At 37.9% G+C, this 18,241-nt stretch overlaps 1 non-coding gene across 1 annotated transcript; it reads right to left on the bottom strand.

Annotated features, from left to right (window-relative positions):
* Positions 1-3,293: 3,293 nt before the first annotated feature.
* LOC149991152 (U6 spliceosomal RNA) lies at positions 3,294-3,400 on the bottom strand. Its single transcript, XR_016508849.1, has one exon. It is a non-coding gene; the product is annotated as a U6 spliceosomal RNA (small nuclear RNA).
* Positions 3,401-18,241: the final 14,841 nt, after the last annotated feature.

The raw sequence follows: 18,241 nt of genomic DNA, 5'->3' as shown, positions 1-18,241 counted from the left end.
AGAGCATATCCAAGCCATTTTTAGGTCAGAGTTTTTTTCCCTCTTTCTTCCCACATGCCTCCAGGTGTTTGGGGCTACATCTGTTTTTACATATGTGAATTTCTCTCTCCAACAGTTCATAAATATTGGCTCCCCACAGAGTAAACACATATCTAGCTAGTTGTTCCTGGTTGTTTGAGTTTTTCTTGTACTTTCTTTTCTGATTTATTACAGGCTCTTGGAGTTAAACTGTAATGGAATAGAAGAGGTAACTCTAGATTTCATATTTACCTAACTTTTCAAAAAGCTGATAAAACTTTAGGCACCAAAAGAATAATAAATTCTAAAAAAAAAGAAGCAAAATAGCATTGTACCCATTTTAATTTTCAATAAGTGGGATGGGGAGTTCTGTTCGCACACTTATAAAATTTTCAATGTTGTGCCATTATCTACTCTAAAAGTTCACTTTATACAAAACTAAAAGTCATATGTTACAATCCTAACTTACTGAAAAGGGTTCTACTTGTAGAACGGGATAGTGAACACTTATGATCCTCCAGAGATGGAACCCCTAGTGAGAACAAGACAATGCTAAATTCATGCTAAACAAATAGTAGGTACAGATATTGACTTAATATTATTCAAAAATATACCTCTGTGATGCTAAATGAGGTTCTAAATACCAAATATTATTAATATAACACAGAGAGTGAAAAGCTTGTTTAGAACTGCAGTTATATTAGAAACACAGAAGGCCAGTATGTCAGGAATAAAAACTTTGTTTACCTCTCTGGATAATATACTAATTTTAATTAATTTAATTGTATTTCATACACTTGTTAATATCCATGTGGGAAAATATTCATGATTAGGATGTGTTTGAAATCATCAAATGCAATAAAAGAAACCAGTAAAATTTTATTGGTCTCAATCTAATCCAAGGAGAGATTTTTATTTTTGGTCTAATTCCTCAGAAGTTGAAGTAATGAAGTGTACTGTATATACTCTTTCCATAAATGATCATGCCTCTCTTAACCTTATAATAGACCCGGATATTAGAATGTGTATATTGCACTGATGAGATTAAATATGCTTTTATTGTAACACTGTAGTGAAATTAATCAGAATTTGATTATTATTCTGACCTTGATAGAATGATAGGATCAGAACACAATAAAAGCCATCGACATTTTTTCATCTTCTACTTTTAGTTTCTTATTATTGAAAAGAAGTAAAAGTTGAGGTTAAAGTGGTGCATACAAATGAGAGTCCCAAACTATATTGGCTCTGGTTCTACCATTGGCTACTATATGATATTGAATAAGTGCCTTCTGTTCCTAAATTTCTTTATTTATAAGGTTACTCTTCAAATATCAATATTCCATAATACTAAATAAATAAAAAGATTGGTATTTCTCTCTTTTGAAAGTTCTTAAAGGAGATAGGAACATCTTATACAGAAAGGTATAGGGTACTTTACCTGACTGAATTGGTCTCCTTGAAAGCCAACTGAGTGCTGCACGACCTTTATTTAGGCTGTATTCCACACAGGAATGGTTCCAGTCCTACCATGGACCACAGATTCTTAATTTAAATCAAATGAAGTCTTTTAAAACTTCTTATCAATGTTTAATTCTTCAAATGAAAGCTAAGTTATTAGAAGCCATGACCTCTCCTTGTGGGCTTTAAAAAGGCTTTTATGTCATTACAGGGTCAATGCCTAATACAGAGACAGATTTCTGCTCTGGTGGTAGAAGGCACATTTCTGTATGGCAGCATTTAGAGTTTCTCATTGTGCCTGGGGAAATTTTTTTTACCACCTCTCTCCCCCAACACACACACACACACACACACACACACACACACTTTTCCCCAACCTACCACTTGTCTGAAACTATTAACTACACATCACTATATAAAATAAAATGTAAAAGTGAATCTCCTACCTGAAGACATTGTCTTTTTGTTTTGTTTTTTTTTTTTTTAATCAAGAAGGATTTATTTTGGGAATGGAAGTTTGGTACATTTACAAATCAATAAATGTGATTCACCGCATAAACAAAATGAAGGATAAAAACCATGTGATCATATCAATAGATGTAGAAAAGGCTTTTTGATAAAAATCCAGTACCCATTTATGATAAAAACATTTATTTTTAACCTGGTAATAGAATTTGAAGTTTTATTGATTTAGGATTTTTGGTAGAAACAAAAGTTATTTTAAAATATGGAAATTTAGGAAAAATTGAGACATTTTACTTTTAAATTTATATTTGGTTACACTCTACAGAGATCTTATGTCTGATTACTTTCTTTTTTTTCCCAGCTTTTCTTTATTGATTATATTGTTACAATAGTTCCAATTTTCTCCCCTTTATTCCCCTCCACCCAGCATCTCCCTCCCCCAGCAATTCCCCCCCCAAGTCCATACCCATGGTTCGTAAAAAATAACTATCCCTCCCTCTCAGATATTAACACCCTTTGTAATCTTGTAAAGGACAATGGGCGAAGGTCTCAAGCTCCTCTAGCTGCTTCAAGCGAGACATGGTCATCGTCCTACCTATCCTTGGGTCCAGAAATCCCTAATAATAGTGGGGGTGTGGAGGGGAGGGTGGCCTTCCCACATGGGGAAGGATCGTGCAGACTCCAGGTCAGTTGGCTGTCTCCCGTCAACAGCATGCTTTGTTTAACAGGTTGGCATCCTTGTTGTGTTCTGGGGGCAACAGAGTTGGCGAAAAGGGTTAAAAGACATCATTCAATCCATAACCACTAGATGACAAAAGGCAGGGATTAATTTTTCAACGTTCTACATTAGGGAAAAAAAAAGGGGGGGGCTCCTTTGGAGGAAGGTGTGCTAGGCACATCTTGCCTGTCCAAAACCCTTTTGTCCATTATATTTAGTTTGGGCTGAGGGAAATAGTTTATGTTTCCCCCCTCTCAGACCTCTGGGCCCTTTCTGTCCAAGCCATTAGGATAGAAAAGAGAAACCAGTTTTAAAGTGAAGCCCACAGACCACCCCATTCTTCACCAACCCAGCCATTTAGTTCAGCCAAACCGTTGAGTCTCAGGAGGCAGCGCTGAAGAGAGGATTAAGTGAGGCTTATGTGTACAGACAATCACTCAGGTAATGCAGTCATAGGCTTATGCCCTTTGAAAACAGAAAACACATGTTAATTTATGTAACATAACCAAAAACAAGTCTCTAAATCTGTAAAACTGTCTTATTGGGAAGACATCCAGTTGCAAGGCACTTGACATTCTACTTGTCTGCAACTTGAATCTCTTTGGTGATATCACAGACATGGTTTAATTTTAAAAATATGGAACGCTTCACGAATTTGCATTTCATCCTTGCGCAGGGGCCATGCTAATCTTCTCTGTATCATTCCAATTTTAGTATATGTGCTGCCAAAGCGAGCACGACATTGTCTTTTTGGATGTGGAATTATTTAAAGCTTGCTGGTTTTTAGATGCTACAGTCATAGTAATGCCTCTTTCAAGATTTTTATTTTTTAGAGAGAGGGGAAGGGGAGGAGAAAGATAGGGAGAGAAATATCGATGCTAAACAGATACATTGGTTGCTTGTTGTACAGCCCTAACTGGGGACTGAATCCTCAATCCAAGCATGTGCCCTGACCAGCAATTGAGCCAGTGACCTTTTGCTTTGCGGGATGACATCCAACCAACTAAGTCAAACTGGTCAGGGCAATGCCTCTTTTAAAGAATAAATCTTTTATGTGCCCCATGCTTGCAATTAGAAACCAAATGTAACCATTGAAATGACCTTTTCCTTAAATAATATGAACCCAAAGAGGCCCATACCAAGCAACATCGTAATTAAAATGCCAAAGGTAAAAGACAAAGAGAGAATCTTAAAAGCAGCAAGAGAAAAACAGTTAATTACCTGTTGTAGTACTTTGTGGTCGAGGGCACGCAAGTAATTTCAGCAGACAGAATGGGACAGATGGAGGGCTGCTGCATGCTCAGGCAGGTGAGCACTGAGCAGTGCAAGCACCTTCTTTTTATTGGATTTTGCAGATATGCTAATCAACAGGGAGGGTCCCGGAATGAGCTCACAGGCACATTCCAGGAATGATTACAATGTACTTGAACTTACAACAGAGGAAGCTTAAAGGATTGACTGAAGAGAAAGCTTCCTGATAAACAAGTGTATATATCATCTATAGATTCAAAAACAAAAAAATGGAGATCCAATCACTTATTCTTTTAAGGCTATGGAACGGATGCACTGTTCCTTAAACACTAACAGAAAGCAATCAAGATTAAACACCATTTGGGCTTAGGTTTGTTTGATTTTCTTATCAACATCAGGGAAGATGGAGTACTCAGCAAGATTCTTTTTAAGTCACAGGATGTCTTTAAGATCCTGAGGCCTGAGCAGTCAGAGACTGTCGGCACCAGCGAGTTCAGCTCGCTGCTCGGATCATTAAACACCTGGACCAAGAGGCATATAAACATACCTCAAATCAGAAGTCTTGATTTCCAGCATCAATTACCTACAAAGGAGCTCCAATAAGACTGTCAGTTGATTTTCCAACAGAAGTTTTGCAGGCTAGAATGGATTGGCAAGAAATATTCAAAATGATGAAAAGAAAAGACCTACAACCAAGATTACTCTACCTAGCAAAGCTATCATTTAGAATGGAAGGACAGATAAAGAGCTTCCCAGACAAGAACAAGCTAAAGGAGTTCATCATCAACAAACTAGTATTATATGAAATGTTAAATGGTCTTAAGAATATCAAAGATATGAACAATAATATGGCAATAAATATTTATTAACAAATGAATCTAAAAAATAACAAAATAAATGAAAAAACAGAACAGAAATAGATTCATAGATCCAAAGAACATTTGATGTTTTCTAGATGGGAAGGGGGTTTTGGGGGACTGGAAAGTACAAATTTGTTGTTACAGAATAGTTATGGGGATGTAAAGTACAACATAGTAATTATAGTCAATAATGTTCTAGTAACTATGTATGGTGTCAGATGGGTATGAACACTCAGTAAGTTATATAATGCCTAATCACTGGGGTGTACATCTGAAACTAATATAATATTGTAAGTCTACTATAATTTAAAAATAAAAAAATAATTAGATTTAAAATATATAATAAATGTGGTGCAAAGCAATAAATACTGATGTACATATAGGGTGGGGAAAAATAGATTTATGGTTGTTCATATGAAAAATCATCGTCATCGTCATCGGCAGCTGTCCGTCTCGAGAGACGATGGCGTAGCTTCTTGAGAGTCTATCTGCACCACCGAGAATGGCTGTGCAGTCCGACTCGGGAGTGACAATCCCTGCCGCACTTGTTACAGGTGAAGGCAGATGGCTGTTGTTGCTGCTGTTGACGCTGCTTCCGCCTCGATCTTTTCTAGACCGCCTCCTCGTTGCGCGCAGCCTCTGCACGTGACGTACCTTGCCTGACCGCGAGCCTCCAGGCTAGGCGGTCGTCTGCTTGAACTTCCCATGTGTTGAGATTGATGGAGCATTGTGTCATGTCCTTTTTGCAGATGTCTTTGAACCGCAGTTTTGGGTGCCCTGTCATCCTCTTGCCTTCTGCTAGCTCGCCGTAGAGGAGGTCTTTGGGAATACGGCCTGCATCCATTCTTTTGACATGGCCGAGCCACCTGAGGCGTCTCTCACTAAGAACTGCATGCAAACTGCTCATGTTGGCTTGCTTCAGCACCTCGGTGTTGGGGACCTTATCCTGCCAGGCGACATGCAGGACGCGTCGCAGGCACCTCATGTGGAAGCTGTTGAGTTTCCTTTCGTGCCTTGCGTAGGTGGTATTTTTCATATGAAAAATAATACAATACTCAGTAATATAAGAATAGAATTTTTAAAATGGGCTTTTCCTTCATACATGTTAAAAGAATCTTAAAATAGTTTACTTGGTACAAGAAAACCAAGGAGTTTATATTAAGCAAAAAGACAAAATCAGCTTAACAAATTCTTCATATGGCATATTGTAGGATAAAAGTAGGACAACTATAGTTAAGTCCCTCGAGGCCAAGAAGATACTTATTGTATTCAGTATGATTACTTGATATGTACTTGGAGATTTGATTTAGCATTTCATTTAATCAATTCATCAAGATAATTTATTCAAATCTAAGAGCAAATGTAGGAACAAAAGGTAATTTCTGAGACTACTTTTGGAAGTACAAAAATGAAGAAGTGTATTCTCTTCAGTGTCTCAATCTCAGTCACTAGCTACCATCATAGGGATGTCACAGGAGTAAGAGAGTTGGGAGGGAGCACTCTGGGGCAGAAGAAAGTTAAAATTATGAAAACTATTCTTCTATAAAGAGGTGCCATTTTTAAAACCATATCATTATCCAAATTTTTCATTCTTTTTTAAAATTTATTATTCTTTTTTAAAGTTTCAATTGTTCCCCTAATACAGTTTTCCCACATTTCCCCCAGTGCTCCCCCCAACTATGCCCACCCCGTCTCCCACAGTCAATCCCCACCCCATTGTCCATGTCCATGGGTTATTTATACTAGTTTCTTGACTAGACCCTTCCCTTTCTTACCTCTCTTCTCTCTCTCCCTCCTCCCCCTGGTTACTGTTAGTCTGCTTCTTGTTTGCATGCCTCTGGTTCAATTTTGCTCTTTTGTTTGTGTTGTTCGTTAGTTTCCTGTATTAGGTGATCTCATATGGTATTTGACTTTCGCTTCCTGGCTTATTTTGCTAAGCATAATACTCTGAAGTTCCGTCCATGTTGTCACAAATGGTAGAAGTTCCTTGTTCATTATACAATGCTATGCGAGAAAGCTCAGCCTGCATTCTCCAAGCAGAGTTGCTGGGTTTCCCAGCCCAGCACCTTTGCCACACCACATCTGAAAGGGGCAGCTGCTGGACGGCTCATTAGCAGGGATCTGCTTGGAAACTTCCCCCTGCCATAGGTGCCCTGACCAGTAAAGTCCTGGAGGAAGTTTGTAGGGAACCACTCCTTGTGGTTTAGGGAATTGTAGCCTTGGCCTGAGCATGACTGCCACCAGCATTCCTGCCATGCTTGTCTTTAAGTCTCAATGTAAGACTACGTGGGAGACATAACCGAAAGCCACTCAGAGGGTTTCCATGGGAACTGGATTTAAAGAATGCTTATTATGCTTTAGAACTTTCTTTGCTTATTTTTTAATATAACATAAACAATCTCTAGCAAAAAATGTATGAAACCTTGCACCTAATGCCAGTGTGGTGTCAAGATGTTTGATAGACCCTGACACAGACTGGTCACTGTACCCTCTGTACTAGTACATGTAATCTGTTACTGTCAACTGTAATCCTAATGCCTCGAAATTGTTGATGATTCATGAATCTTGACCTTGTATCTCTCATGTGTATCCTCCTCAATAAACAGCATGAGGGAAGGTCTAATTGCTGTTCTTCACTTGAGCGAGCAGTCACCTTCCTTCCCCCAGACATAATGAAATGTCTTGGGTAAAAGTTTGTTCTGCTGTGGTCACAAAGCCTCTGCTGGACAGAGAAACTTCCAACCAAGCCTAGGGTGTGTGAGGCACCTCCACCATAGGAGTCAGCAATAAGGTTTGGTTGAAACAGTCAGAGGCATAGGAGGATGGAGAGCATCCCAAACTGCGGGAGGCTATGTGAACTGGGTCTTGGTGGGGACCCACTGGACTGGCAACCCTGCACCCAGGGGTGCTTGCATTGTGGCTCCAACAAACAAAAACACAGAACTGGGCCACAGAGGGGCCCATGTGGGAAAGCTGCGGCAAAACCCCAGATTTGGTGGGGACCCCGGGCAGGCAACACTGTGCCTGCACATGCACAAGAAGGCTCTGCAAGGTAGGGGTCCAGGCTGGTGCGGCAGGGAGGAGGTAACACAGAGACTTTTTTTGGAAAAAGAGCAGTGACAAGACCCAAGGCTGGGCAGGGACTATGGGCATGTGCACTGGCTCGCCAGAAGAGTAGCATTGTTGGACAAGCGTGAGGAGTCCTGGAGGGTTCCGCAAGACCAGTGAAGGGTACTCGACTCAGTACAGCTCACAGCAAAGAGATGTAGCAGGCTCATGAGTGAGAGAATAGCAGCCTCATAATCCAGCTAGATCTCCTCACAGAAAGACAGCAAGAAAAGATTTGAAACCCATGGAATTTTGACCAGCTGTAGATACAGAAAAAGAAGACAGCACCCAAAGGTTGTACAGTGGAAAAGCTCTTTCTTTAATCTGTTTCCTACCTTCTTTCCCTGTCATTCTTCTTCTTTAATTTTTTTTGTTTTGTTTATCCTTCCTCTCACACTAAATATATAACATATAACTTCTATATAAACCTAATACTATACACTTCCACTTTCTCACTTTATTCTGCACTCTTCCGTCCCTTTTTCAACACACAATGTAACTATTACTTACTGTCTCACATAGCCTTGACCCTACATGCTACTATTATTATTCTACCATCTCCTCTCTCAAAAATTATCTTTCTTTCAGATAAAACAACTCTTATAGATTTTTATATAGTATAATAGTCTTAACCTTTTTACATCTATATTAATATTAGCTCATTTGCTGCTGATAGTATGATTGTGGGTTGGGGATATTTTGGAGGGTGTGGTTTCTTGCCTGGGTTGTGTGTTCATGTTTTAACAGCATCTTCACAAAAGAAAACAAGGTGTGGTGGGCAGAGTGACTCTCAATCAACTATCGAGAGGGAAATTTCCACCAAAGAGTAACAAAAATAAAGCCAGACAGCTCAAACAAATGGTATAAAGGGCATCCCAAGAGCATCAAGCTCAGGAGATCAAAGAGATTGCACCACTGAATCCCCAGGTCTCCTATACAGAATCTTATACCATGAAGGCGGGAAATCAAAGCAGACAAACATAAGAAATAAAAACAAACAAGAAGAAGCATACAACATGAGGAGACACAGAAACAACCTCCCAATGAAAGGAAAAGACAAATCCCCAGACAGAGTGCTAGATGAAACAGAGGTAAATCAACTATCAGACATGAAATTCAAAAGAATGGTTATGAGGAAGCTCAAAGAACTTGACAAACTCAGAGAAAACTACAATGACCTCTAGGGGAACCACAAATAACCCCAAGGAAACTACAAAAAACTCCAGAGAATCTACAAGGAACTTACAGAGAACTGCACCAGTATAAAAAAGGACACAGAACCTATCAATAAAGACCAGGAACATTTTCCGGCCGAGATGGAGGCATATACAGACAGCTATGTCTCCCTCCACAACTAAGGAGGAACAAAACTACCTCAAAACAAGAAATAACCAGAAGTTCCAGAAAATCAAACTGCATGAAAATCCAACATACAAAGATATAAAGAAGACATACTCATCCAGACAGGTAGGAGAGGCAGAGCTGGGATGGAGAGGACATTGTGTGGTGGCAGCAGCAGCAGCGGCAGTGTCAGGCCAGCAGAAAGCACAGTCACACATTTTAAAAAGTCAGGAGGGACACCTGGGAAGCGTTCCCAGCTCCTCACCAGAGCTCGCAGCCCACGGTCCCAGCACCAGGGAAAATAAAGCCTCATTGCTTCTGACTGTGCAGAACAAAGGTGATTGGGATGGAGGCAAAAAATGCCGGTCTCTCAGCAGAGTCCACTTGTTTAAAGGGGCCCCACAGTCCTAGAACATCTACAGGTCCACCCACTCTGTGAACAACAGCCAGAGCAACAGCTAGAGGGATGGCAGTCCAGTGCGGAAGTGGGAGTGGTGCCTGGGAAAGGGGCGAGTCCTGGACAGGCGTCATTGTTCCTTTCAGACCCCTCCCCCCCATACAGCAGCACAACATGGTGAAATAGGTCGCCCTGTACTGACGAATCCCTAAAGCTCCACCCCTTACAATGTAACAAGAGTGACAGCTCTACCTGTGACGCAGAGGCAAACAAACACAAGAGCCTGTCAGAATAAGGATACAGAGAAGTATGGCCCAAAAGGGGAAATGGTTCAAGATTCCAGTGGGAGAACTAAGTGACGAGGAGATAGCCAACCTCACAGATGAGGAGCTAGACCACCTAACAGATGCAGAATTCAAAACACTGGTGATAAAAATGTTCACAGGCTTGACAGATATGCTTGAGTGTGACAAACGCATCAGAGAAGTGAAGGCTATGCTAAGTGAAATGAGAAAAATCCATACAAAACCAATGGTGAAGGGAAGGAAACCAGGGTTCAAATCAATGATTTGGAACATAAGGAAAAAAAAAAACAGTCCACCAGTGCAGAATGAAGAAGCAAGAATTGAAAAAAAGTGAGGAAAACTCCAAATTTTGTGAAGGGAATGGACATACAGGTCCAGGAAGCACAGAGGGTCCCGGGTGAGGTGGATCCAGAGGGGACCACACCAAGATGCATCATGACTGAGATGTCAAAGGTGAAAGATGCCACAGAGTCCTGGGGGCAGCAAGGGAGAGACAGAGAGTTGACGACAGGGAGGTACCTATAGGACTATTACCTGATTTCTCAGAGGACTCTTTTCTGGCAGGCAGAAAGTGGCAAGCAGTATTCAATGTGATGAAAGGCAACCTGCAATGAGAATTACTCTATCCAGCAAAGCTATAATTTAGAATGGAAGGGAAGGAGAAGTGTTTCCCAGACAAGGTGAAGCTAAAGGAGTTTATCATCACCAAGCCATTATTATATAAAATGTCAAAGGGACTTACTTAAGAAAAAGAAGATCAAAACTATGAACACTAAAATCACAACAAGCTCACAACTATCAACAACTGAATCTAAAAAATAAAAACAAAATCCAACTAAGAAAACCAGAATAGGAACAGAATCATAGGTATAGGGATAATTTGGAGGGTTATCAGCTGGGAGGAGGAGGGGGAGAAATGGTGAAATGGCGCAGGGACTAAGAAGCATATTTGGTTAGTACAAAATAGACAGTGGGAAGTTAAGAATAAGATAGGAAAGGGTGAAGCAAAGAACTTGTATGCACGACCCATGGACATGAACTAAGGGGGGGTGGGATTGCTGGGGGAGGGGGCATACTGAGCGGAGGGGAACAAAGGGAAAAAATTGGAACTATTGTAACAACATAATGAATAAAATATATTAAATAAATAAATAAATAAATAAATTTTAAAAAATTTTAAAAAAGAACCAGGAAGAAATGAAGAATACAATTTCTAAAATGAAGAACACAGTCAAAGCAATCAAAAGCAGGCTAAACAAAGAAGAGGATCAGATATGTAAGGTAGAGGACAACATAGAAAAAAATTCCCAGGCAATACAACACAATGAAAAAAGATATGAAAAGAACGAAGAGGGTTTAAGAGAACTGCAGGACAAAATGAAACAAAACAATAAGCATATCATAGTGATAAAAGAAGGAGAAGAACAGGAGCATGGGATAGAAACCCTTATTGAAAAAGTAATAATAGAAAATTTTTCTAACATGATAAGAGAAATAGTCATTTAAATCCCGGAAGCACAAAGGGTCCTAATGAAGATAAACACAGAAAGGCCCACTTCAAGGCACATCATAATTAAAATGGCAATATTCAAAGACAAAGCGAATGCTAAAGGCAGCAAGAGAAAAACAGCAAAAAACATACAAGGAAGCTTCGAAAAGACTATTAACTGATTTCTCAACAGAAACCCTACAAGCCAGAAGGAAATGGCAAAAGATATTTCAAACAATGAAAACCAAAGGCCTACTACTAAGAATACTCTACCCAGCAGGGCTCTCATTCAAAATGTAGGATGATAAAAGGAGTTTCCCAGACAAAGGAAGACTAAAAGAATACCTCTTCAAAAACCAACATTGCAAGAGATGTCACAGGGAATGCTTTAAGAAAAAAAAAAAAAGAAAAAAAAGAGAGAGGGAGAGGAACACAGGTACAAAGGGAAATGAATAAATACCTGTCAATAATAACCTTAAATGTAAATGCATTAAATGCTCCAATCAAAAGACATAAGGTAGAGGAATAGATATGAAAACATAACCCACATATATGCTGTCTACAAGAGACACACCTTAAAACAAAAGATCTACACAGACTTAAAGTGAAGGGATGCAAAAAATCATTTCAAGCAAATGGAAATTAAAGAAAAAGCTGGAGTAGAAATGTTTATATCAGACAAAATAGATTCCACCACAGCAAAGGCCATAAGAAGAGACAAAGGACATTCCATAGTACTTAAGGGAACAATCCATCAAGAAGATATAACCCCTGTAAACATATATGCACCCAACATAGGAACACCCAAATATATAAAGAAAAGATTGGTAGACTACAAGAAGGATATAGACAACAACACATTCATAGTAAGGGACTTTAACACCCCATTGTTGACAATGGACAGATCGTCGAAACAAAGAAACTCCAAGGATATTGAGGCATTGAACAAACTTTAGATCAAATGGACTTAATTGATGTACAGTATTCTCTCACTTATCATGGGTATTATGTTCTAGACTCCCCTGCAATAGGTGAAAATCTGCGAAGTAGAAATTTTACATTCATTTTAGTATTTGTATATATATTAAGGCTTTATAAACCCTTCCCACACACTTATAAACCAATCCCAGTCCCTTATTAACCTTTTCCACACTTTTATAAACACTACTTATGTACTTAAATATATTCTATACTCTTAAACCTACGTAACTGTAACAACATACGTGTACAGTACCGCAATATCCCACTATATAGCGAAAAACCCATGATAAATAATTAAATATATTTTTAGAATCCTGAGATACAGTGAGGCTGTGATAAGTGAACCGCGATAAAGAGGGACTACTGTATAGAACTTTTCGCCCTGAAGTAGCAGAATATACATTCTTTTCAAGTGCACATGGAACATTTTCAAAGATAGACCACAGGATAGGACACAAAACAAGCCTCAGCAAATTCAAGAAAATTGAAATTATATTAAGCATCTTTTCAGATCACAATGCCTTGAAACTGGAAATCAACCTTACGGAAAATACTCAAAGACATTCAAACTCATGGAGAATGAATAACATGCTATTAAATAATGAATGGGTTAACAATGACATCAAGGAAGAAATCAAGAAGTTTCCAGAAACTAATGACAATGAACACACAACAGCCCAAAGCCTATGGGACACAGTAAAACAGTCTTGAGAGGAAAGTTTATAACAATACAGGCCTACTAAATAGGATAGGAGAATCTCTAATAAAAAATATAACCCTACAGCTACAAGAACTAGAGGAACAGCAACAAACAAAGCCCAAAGCTAGTAGAAGAAAGGAAATCATCAAGATCAAAGCAGAATTAAATGACATAGAGACTAAACAAACAATTTAAAAGATCAACAAAAATAGAAGCTGGTTCTTTGCAAAGTATGGGCAAACACTCCTCAGGGTTTTAGAAACTGTAGCCCCAGCCTGAGCATGATGAGCTGCCAGCTTTCTGGCCACGCTTGCCTCTAAGTTTCATCATAAGGCTGTCTGTGGAACATGACTGACAACCACTCAGAGGGTTGCCATGGGAATTAGATCAAAGAGCGCTCATTATGCTCATTATGCTTTAGAACTTGCTCTGCTTTCCTTATCAGTAATGTAACATAAATAATCTCTAGCAGGAAGTATATGAAACCTTGCATCTGGTCAGGATATTTTATTGACCCTGACACAGACTGATCATGGCGACCCCTATACTGGTATGTGTAATCTGTTACTGTCAAACACCTAATGACTATTGACGATTTACGAATTTTAGCCTTGTATCTCTCACATGTATCTTCCTCAATAAAAGGCATAAGGGATGAAGGTTTGGCTGCTGGTATCCACTAGAGAGGCAGTCACCTTCCTTCCCTCAAACATAATAAAGTGTCCTGGGTAAAAGTTTGTTCCGCCGTGGTCACGAAGTCTCTGCTGGACAGAGCAACTTCCAACTGAGCCATAGCAAAGATAAATAAAATTGACAAGCCTTATACCAGGCTCATTAAGAAAAAAAGAGAGAGGAACCAAATAAACAAACTTAGAAACGAAAGAGGAGAAATCACAACTGATGTCAGAGAACTACAAAGGATTGTAAGAAATTACTACAAACAACTGTCTGGTAAGAAATTTGGAAACCTGGATGAAATGGACAAATTTCTAGAAACATATAGTCTTCCAAAACTGAATCAAGAAGATGGAGAAAGTCTGAACAGACTTATAACAAAGAGTGAAATTAAAACAGTAATAAAAAACTCCTGGCACACAGAAGTCCTGGACCGGATGGCTTCAAAAGCGAATTTTACAAAACATATAGGAAAGAACTAGCTCCTATTCTTCTCAGACTATTCCAAAAAATCCAAGAAGAGAGAACTTTCCCAAACTGTTTCTATGAAGCCAGTATTACCCTAATTCCAAAACCAGATTAAGACACAACAAAGAAAGAAAACTACAGGCCAATATTGCTGATGAACATAGATGCTAAAACCCTCAACAAATACTGGCAAAAGAGATCCAGCAACACATTTAAAAGATTATACACCATGATCAAGTGGAATTCATTCCAGGGATGCAAGAATGGATTAATATTCAAAAATTACTAAACGTAATACACAAAATAAACAAAATAAAAAAAAAATTACATGATCAGATAAATAGATGCTGAAAAAGCATTTAATAAATTACAACATCCAAATATGATTAAAACCCGCAGCAAATGGGAACAGAGGAAGTATACCTCAACATAATAAAGGTTCTATACAAGAAACCTGAAGCCAACACCATACTCAATAAACAAAAACTGAAAGCATTCCCCCTTGAAATCAGGAAAAAGATAAAGATATCCACTCTCTCCACTCCAATTCAACATAGTGTTGGAAGTTCTAGCCACAGCAATCAAATAAGAAAGAGAAATAAAAGGCATCTAAAGTGGAAAAGAGGAAGTAAAAGTGTCATTATTTGCAGATGACATGATAGTGTACTTAGAAATCCTTATAGACTCCACTAAAAAACTACTCGACATAAAAAGTGAATTTGGCAAAATAGCAGGGTACAAAGTCAATATTCAGAAATGAAAGCCATTTCTGTACACCAACAATAAAATATCAGAGATAGAAATTAGGGAAAAAAATTCCATTTACTATAACAGTAAGAAAAATAAAGTACTTAGGAATAAACTTAACCAAAGAGATAAAAGACATGCACTCAGAAAACTACATAACACTGAAGAAAGAAATTTAGGAAGATAAAAATAAATGGAGCACATACCATATTCATGAATGGAAGAATCAATATCATTAAAATATCCGTATTACCCAAAGCAATTTATAGATTCAATGATATTCCTATTAAAATACCTGTGACATATTTCACAGACCTAGAAAAATACTTCAAAATTTTATATGAAACCAAAATAAAACCCAAATAGCCACAGCAGTACTGAGGAAGAAGAACACAGTAGGAGCAATCACAATACCTGATACCAAACTATACTACAAAGCCACGGTAATCAAAACAATCTGGTACTGGCATAAGAACAGACATATATCATTGAAACAGAATAGAGAACCCAGAAATAAACCCAGGCCTATATGGTCAACCAATATATGACAAAGGGGGAAGGAGCATAAAATGGAGTGAGAAGAGCCTCTTCAACAAATGGTGCTGGGAGAACTAGACAGGGACGTCCAAAATAATGAAACTACACCACCAACTTACACCACACACCAGAATGAAATCAAGATGGATCAAAGACTTAAATATAAGCTGTGACACCATAAAAGTCATAGATGAAAACCGAGGCAGGAAAATTTCAGATATCTTCTGTATCAATATTTTCACCGATACATCTAAGACATGGAAAATAAAGGAAAGAATAAACAAATGGGACCACATCAAACTAAAGAGTTTCTGCTCAGCAAAAGAAAATATCAACAAGGTGAAAGGGAACCAACCATATGAGAAAACATTTGCCAATGAAACCTCAGATGAGGAATTAATCTACAATATAAATAAATAATTTACACATCTCAACACCAATAAGACAGACAGGCCAATTAAGAAATGGGCAGAGGTCCTTAACAAACACTTCTCCAATGAGGATATATAGAGGGTCCATAGACATATGAAAGAATCTCAACATCACTAGCCACCAGAGATATGCAAGTAAAAACCACAATGAGATACCACTTTATACCAGCCTGAATGGCCATCATCAACAAATCAACAAACAACTTGTGCTGGAGAGGATGCGGAGAAATGGGAACCCTAGTTCACTGTTGGTGGGAATGCAGACTGGTGCCGCAACTATGGAAAACAGTTTGGAACTTCCTCAAAAAACTAAAAACAGAACTGCCTTTTGAACCAACAATTCCACTGCCAGGATTATACACGAAGAATCCTGAAACCCCAATTCAAAAGAACTTATGCACCTCTATGTTCATAGCAGCGCTGTTTACAATAGCCAAGTGCTGGAAACAACCTTAGTGCCCATCTGTAGATGAGTGGATTAAAAAACTGTGGTACATTTACACAATGGAATAATATACAGCAGAAAGAAAAAAGAAACTCCTGCCATTTGCAACAACATGGATGGAACTAGAGAGAATTATGTTTAGTGAAATAAACCAGGCAATGAAAGAAAAATAACATATGATATCACATGATACTGGAGACTAATGAACAACAAGAATATATGAACAAAATTGAACAAGGAACAGAATAATAGTTATCAGGGTGGGGAGGGATAGAAGAGGGGTAATAGGGGAAGGGGTTAGTAAAAGAACGAGTATAAGTAACCCATGGACATGGACAACAGGGTGGCAAATGACTGTGGGAGAATGGGTGGGCTGGATTGTGAGGGAGCAATTGGGGAAAAATGGGACCAGTGTAATAGTAAAACAGTAAAATTAAATTAAAAAACAATAGCTATGATAATTAATTAGATGCAAATATTAAAAAAGGTAAAATGTGTTACATCAATAACAAAATGTAGGGGGAGAAAAATAAAAGTGTAAAGTTTATAAACACTATTGAAGGCAAGCTGTTATCAGAGTAAAAATAACTATTATGTTTTATGCAAGATTCATGGTAACCACGAAGCAAAAATCTATGGTAAATAAACAAAAGGTAAAAAGATAGCAATTAAAGCATACTACTAGAAAAAGTAAATCACAGAATAGAAGAAATGAGAACAAGAGTGAAAAAAAAAGGAGGGTGACACCCCCATTTTGGAAAAATATTTATGTCTACCCACTTATCCATTCACCAATCAATTCATTCTACCTTCTATCCTTCCATATCTATCCCTCTATGTAGATTTCTGTCTTCTTGTTTATTTTTCATTCTGTATATTTACATAAATGTTGTATATCTGCAATATTTTCCACCAGCTATTAATAATAGTTATTAATAGATGATGGAGTTTTGCAAAAAATAATTACATTTTCTTCTTCATACTCTATTATATTGCTTGAATTTTAAAATTATTGCCAAGCATACATTTTTCGAAAAAAAGAAGTCCTTATTAATTTTCAAAACAACTAATTTATGCTATAATGTCATAGCACTTTTAAGGTAGTTTGAAACACAACTTTAAATCTTACTCCTAATTCCTTGATGGCTTCCATCCAAACTAATAAAATAAAGGCGTAGACTCTTTGGAACAAAGCAATATACTGTTATAATTGCCTTAATATAAAGAACCTAAAACGTTGAGTATACTATATTTAACTATAGAATTGTAATGAAGTTTAATTAGAATTTCTGAATTTGCTACTCATGGGCTATGTAAAATTATTAGCTGGGAGAACTGGAGCATTTTCTTATCATAAAAATTTATATCCAGGAAATTTAAGTTTAAGGACAGTGGTGAAAGTCTTTCAGTGATCAAGAAGAACTCTAGTTATGTCTACTTTGCTACAAATGTAGTGATACAGAAAGCTAGGACTAGTATCACTAATGAGAAAGCATATACCAAAATACTATAAACAGATAGCACCAGTAGCTGAGAGCAAATAATTTTAAACACAGCAGTAAGAGAGGACAGCAAAAATCAAGTCCCTAAAAATACATACCAACAAGTACTAAATTTAGGTTAAAAGAAATAAAAATTTCACTTATTCAGACTTTTAAAACTATACTAACATTCTAGGGTAAAAACATGATTAACAGTGATGACATAAAGTCTATCGTTTCAAATAGTAAACAAGAAGTGCATTACCTCCAGGTTATATTATTCATGGATGTTTCAATAATCTTATATATTTGGCATCCCAGCCACCATCATAGTGCTCTAGAATGGATTTAATGAAATATGGC

Source organism: Furipterus horrens, unplaced genomic scaffold (genome assembly GCF_987537825.1).
Source record: "Furipterus horrens unplaced genomic scaffold, mFurHor1.1.pri manual_scaffold_17, whole genome shotgun sequence".
In the NCBI taxonomy this organism is placed as follows: Eukaryota; Metazoa; Chordata; class Mammalia; order Chiroptera; family Furipteridae; genus Furipterus; species Furipterus horrens.
This window is presented reverse-complemented; position numbering and strand designations above follow the sequence as displayed.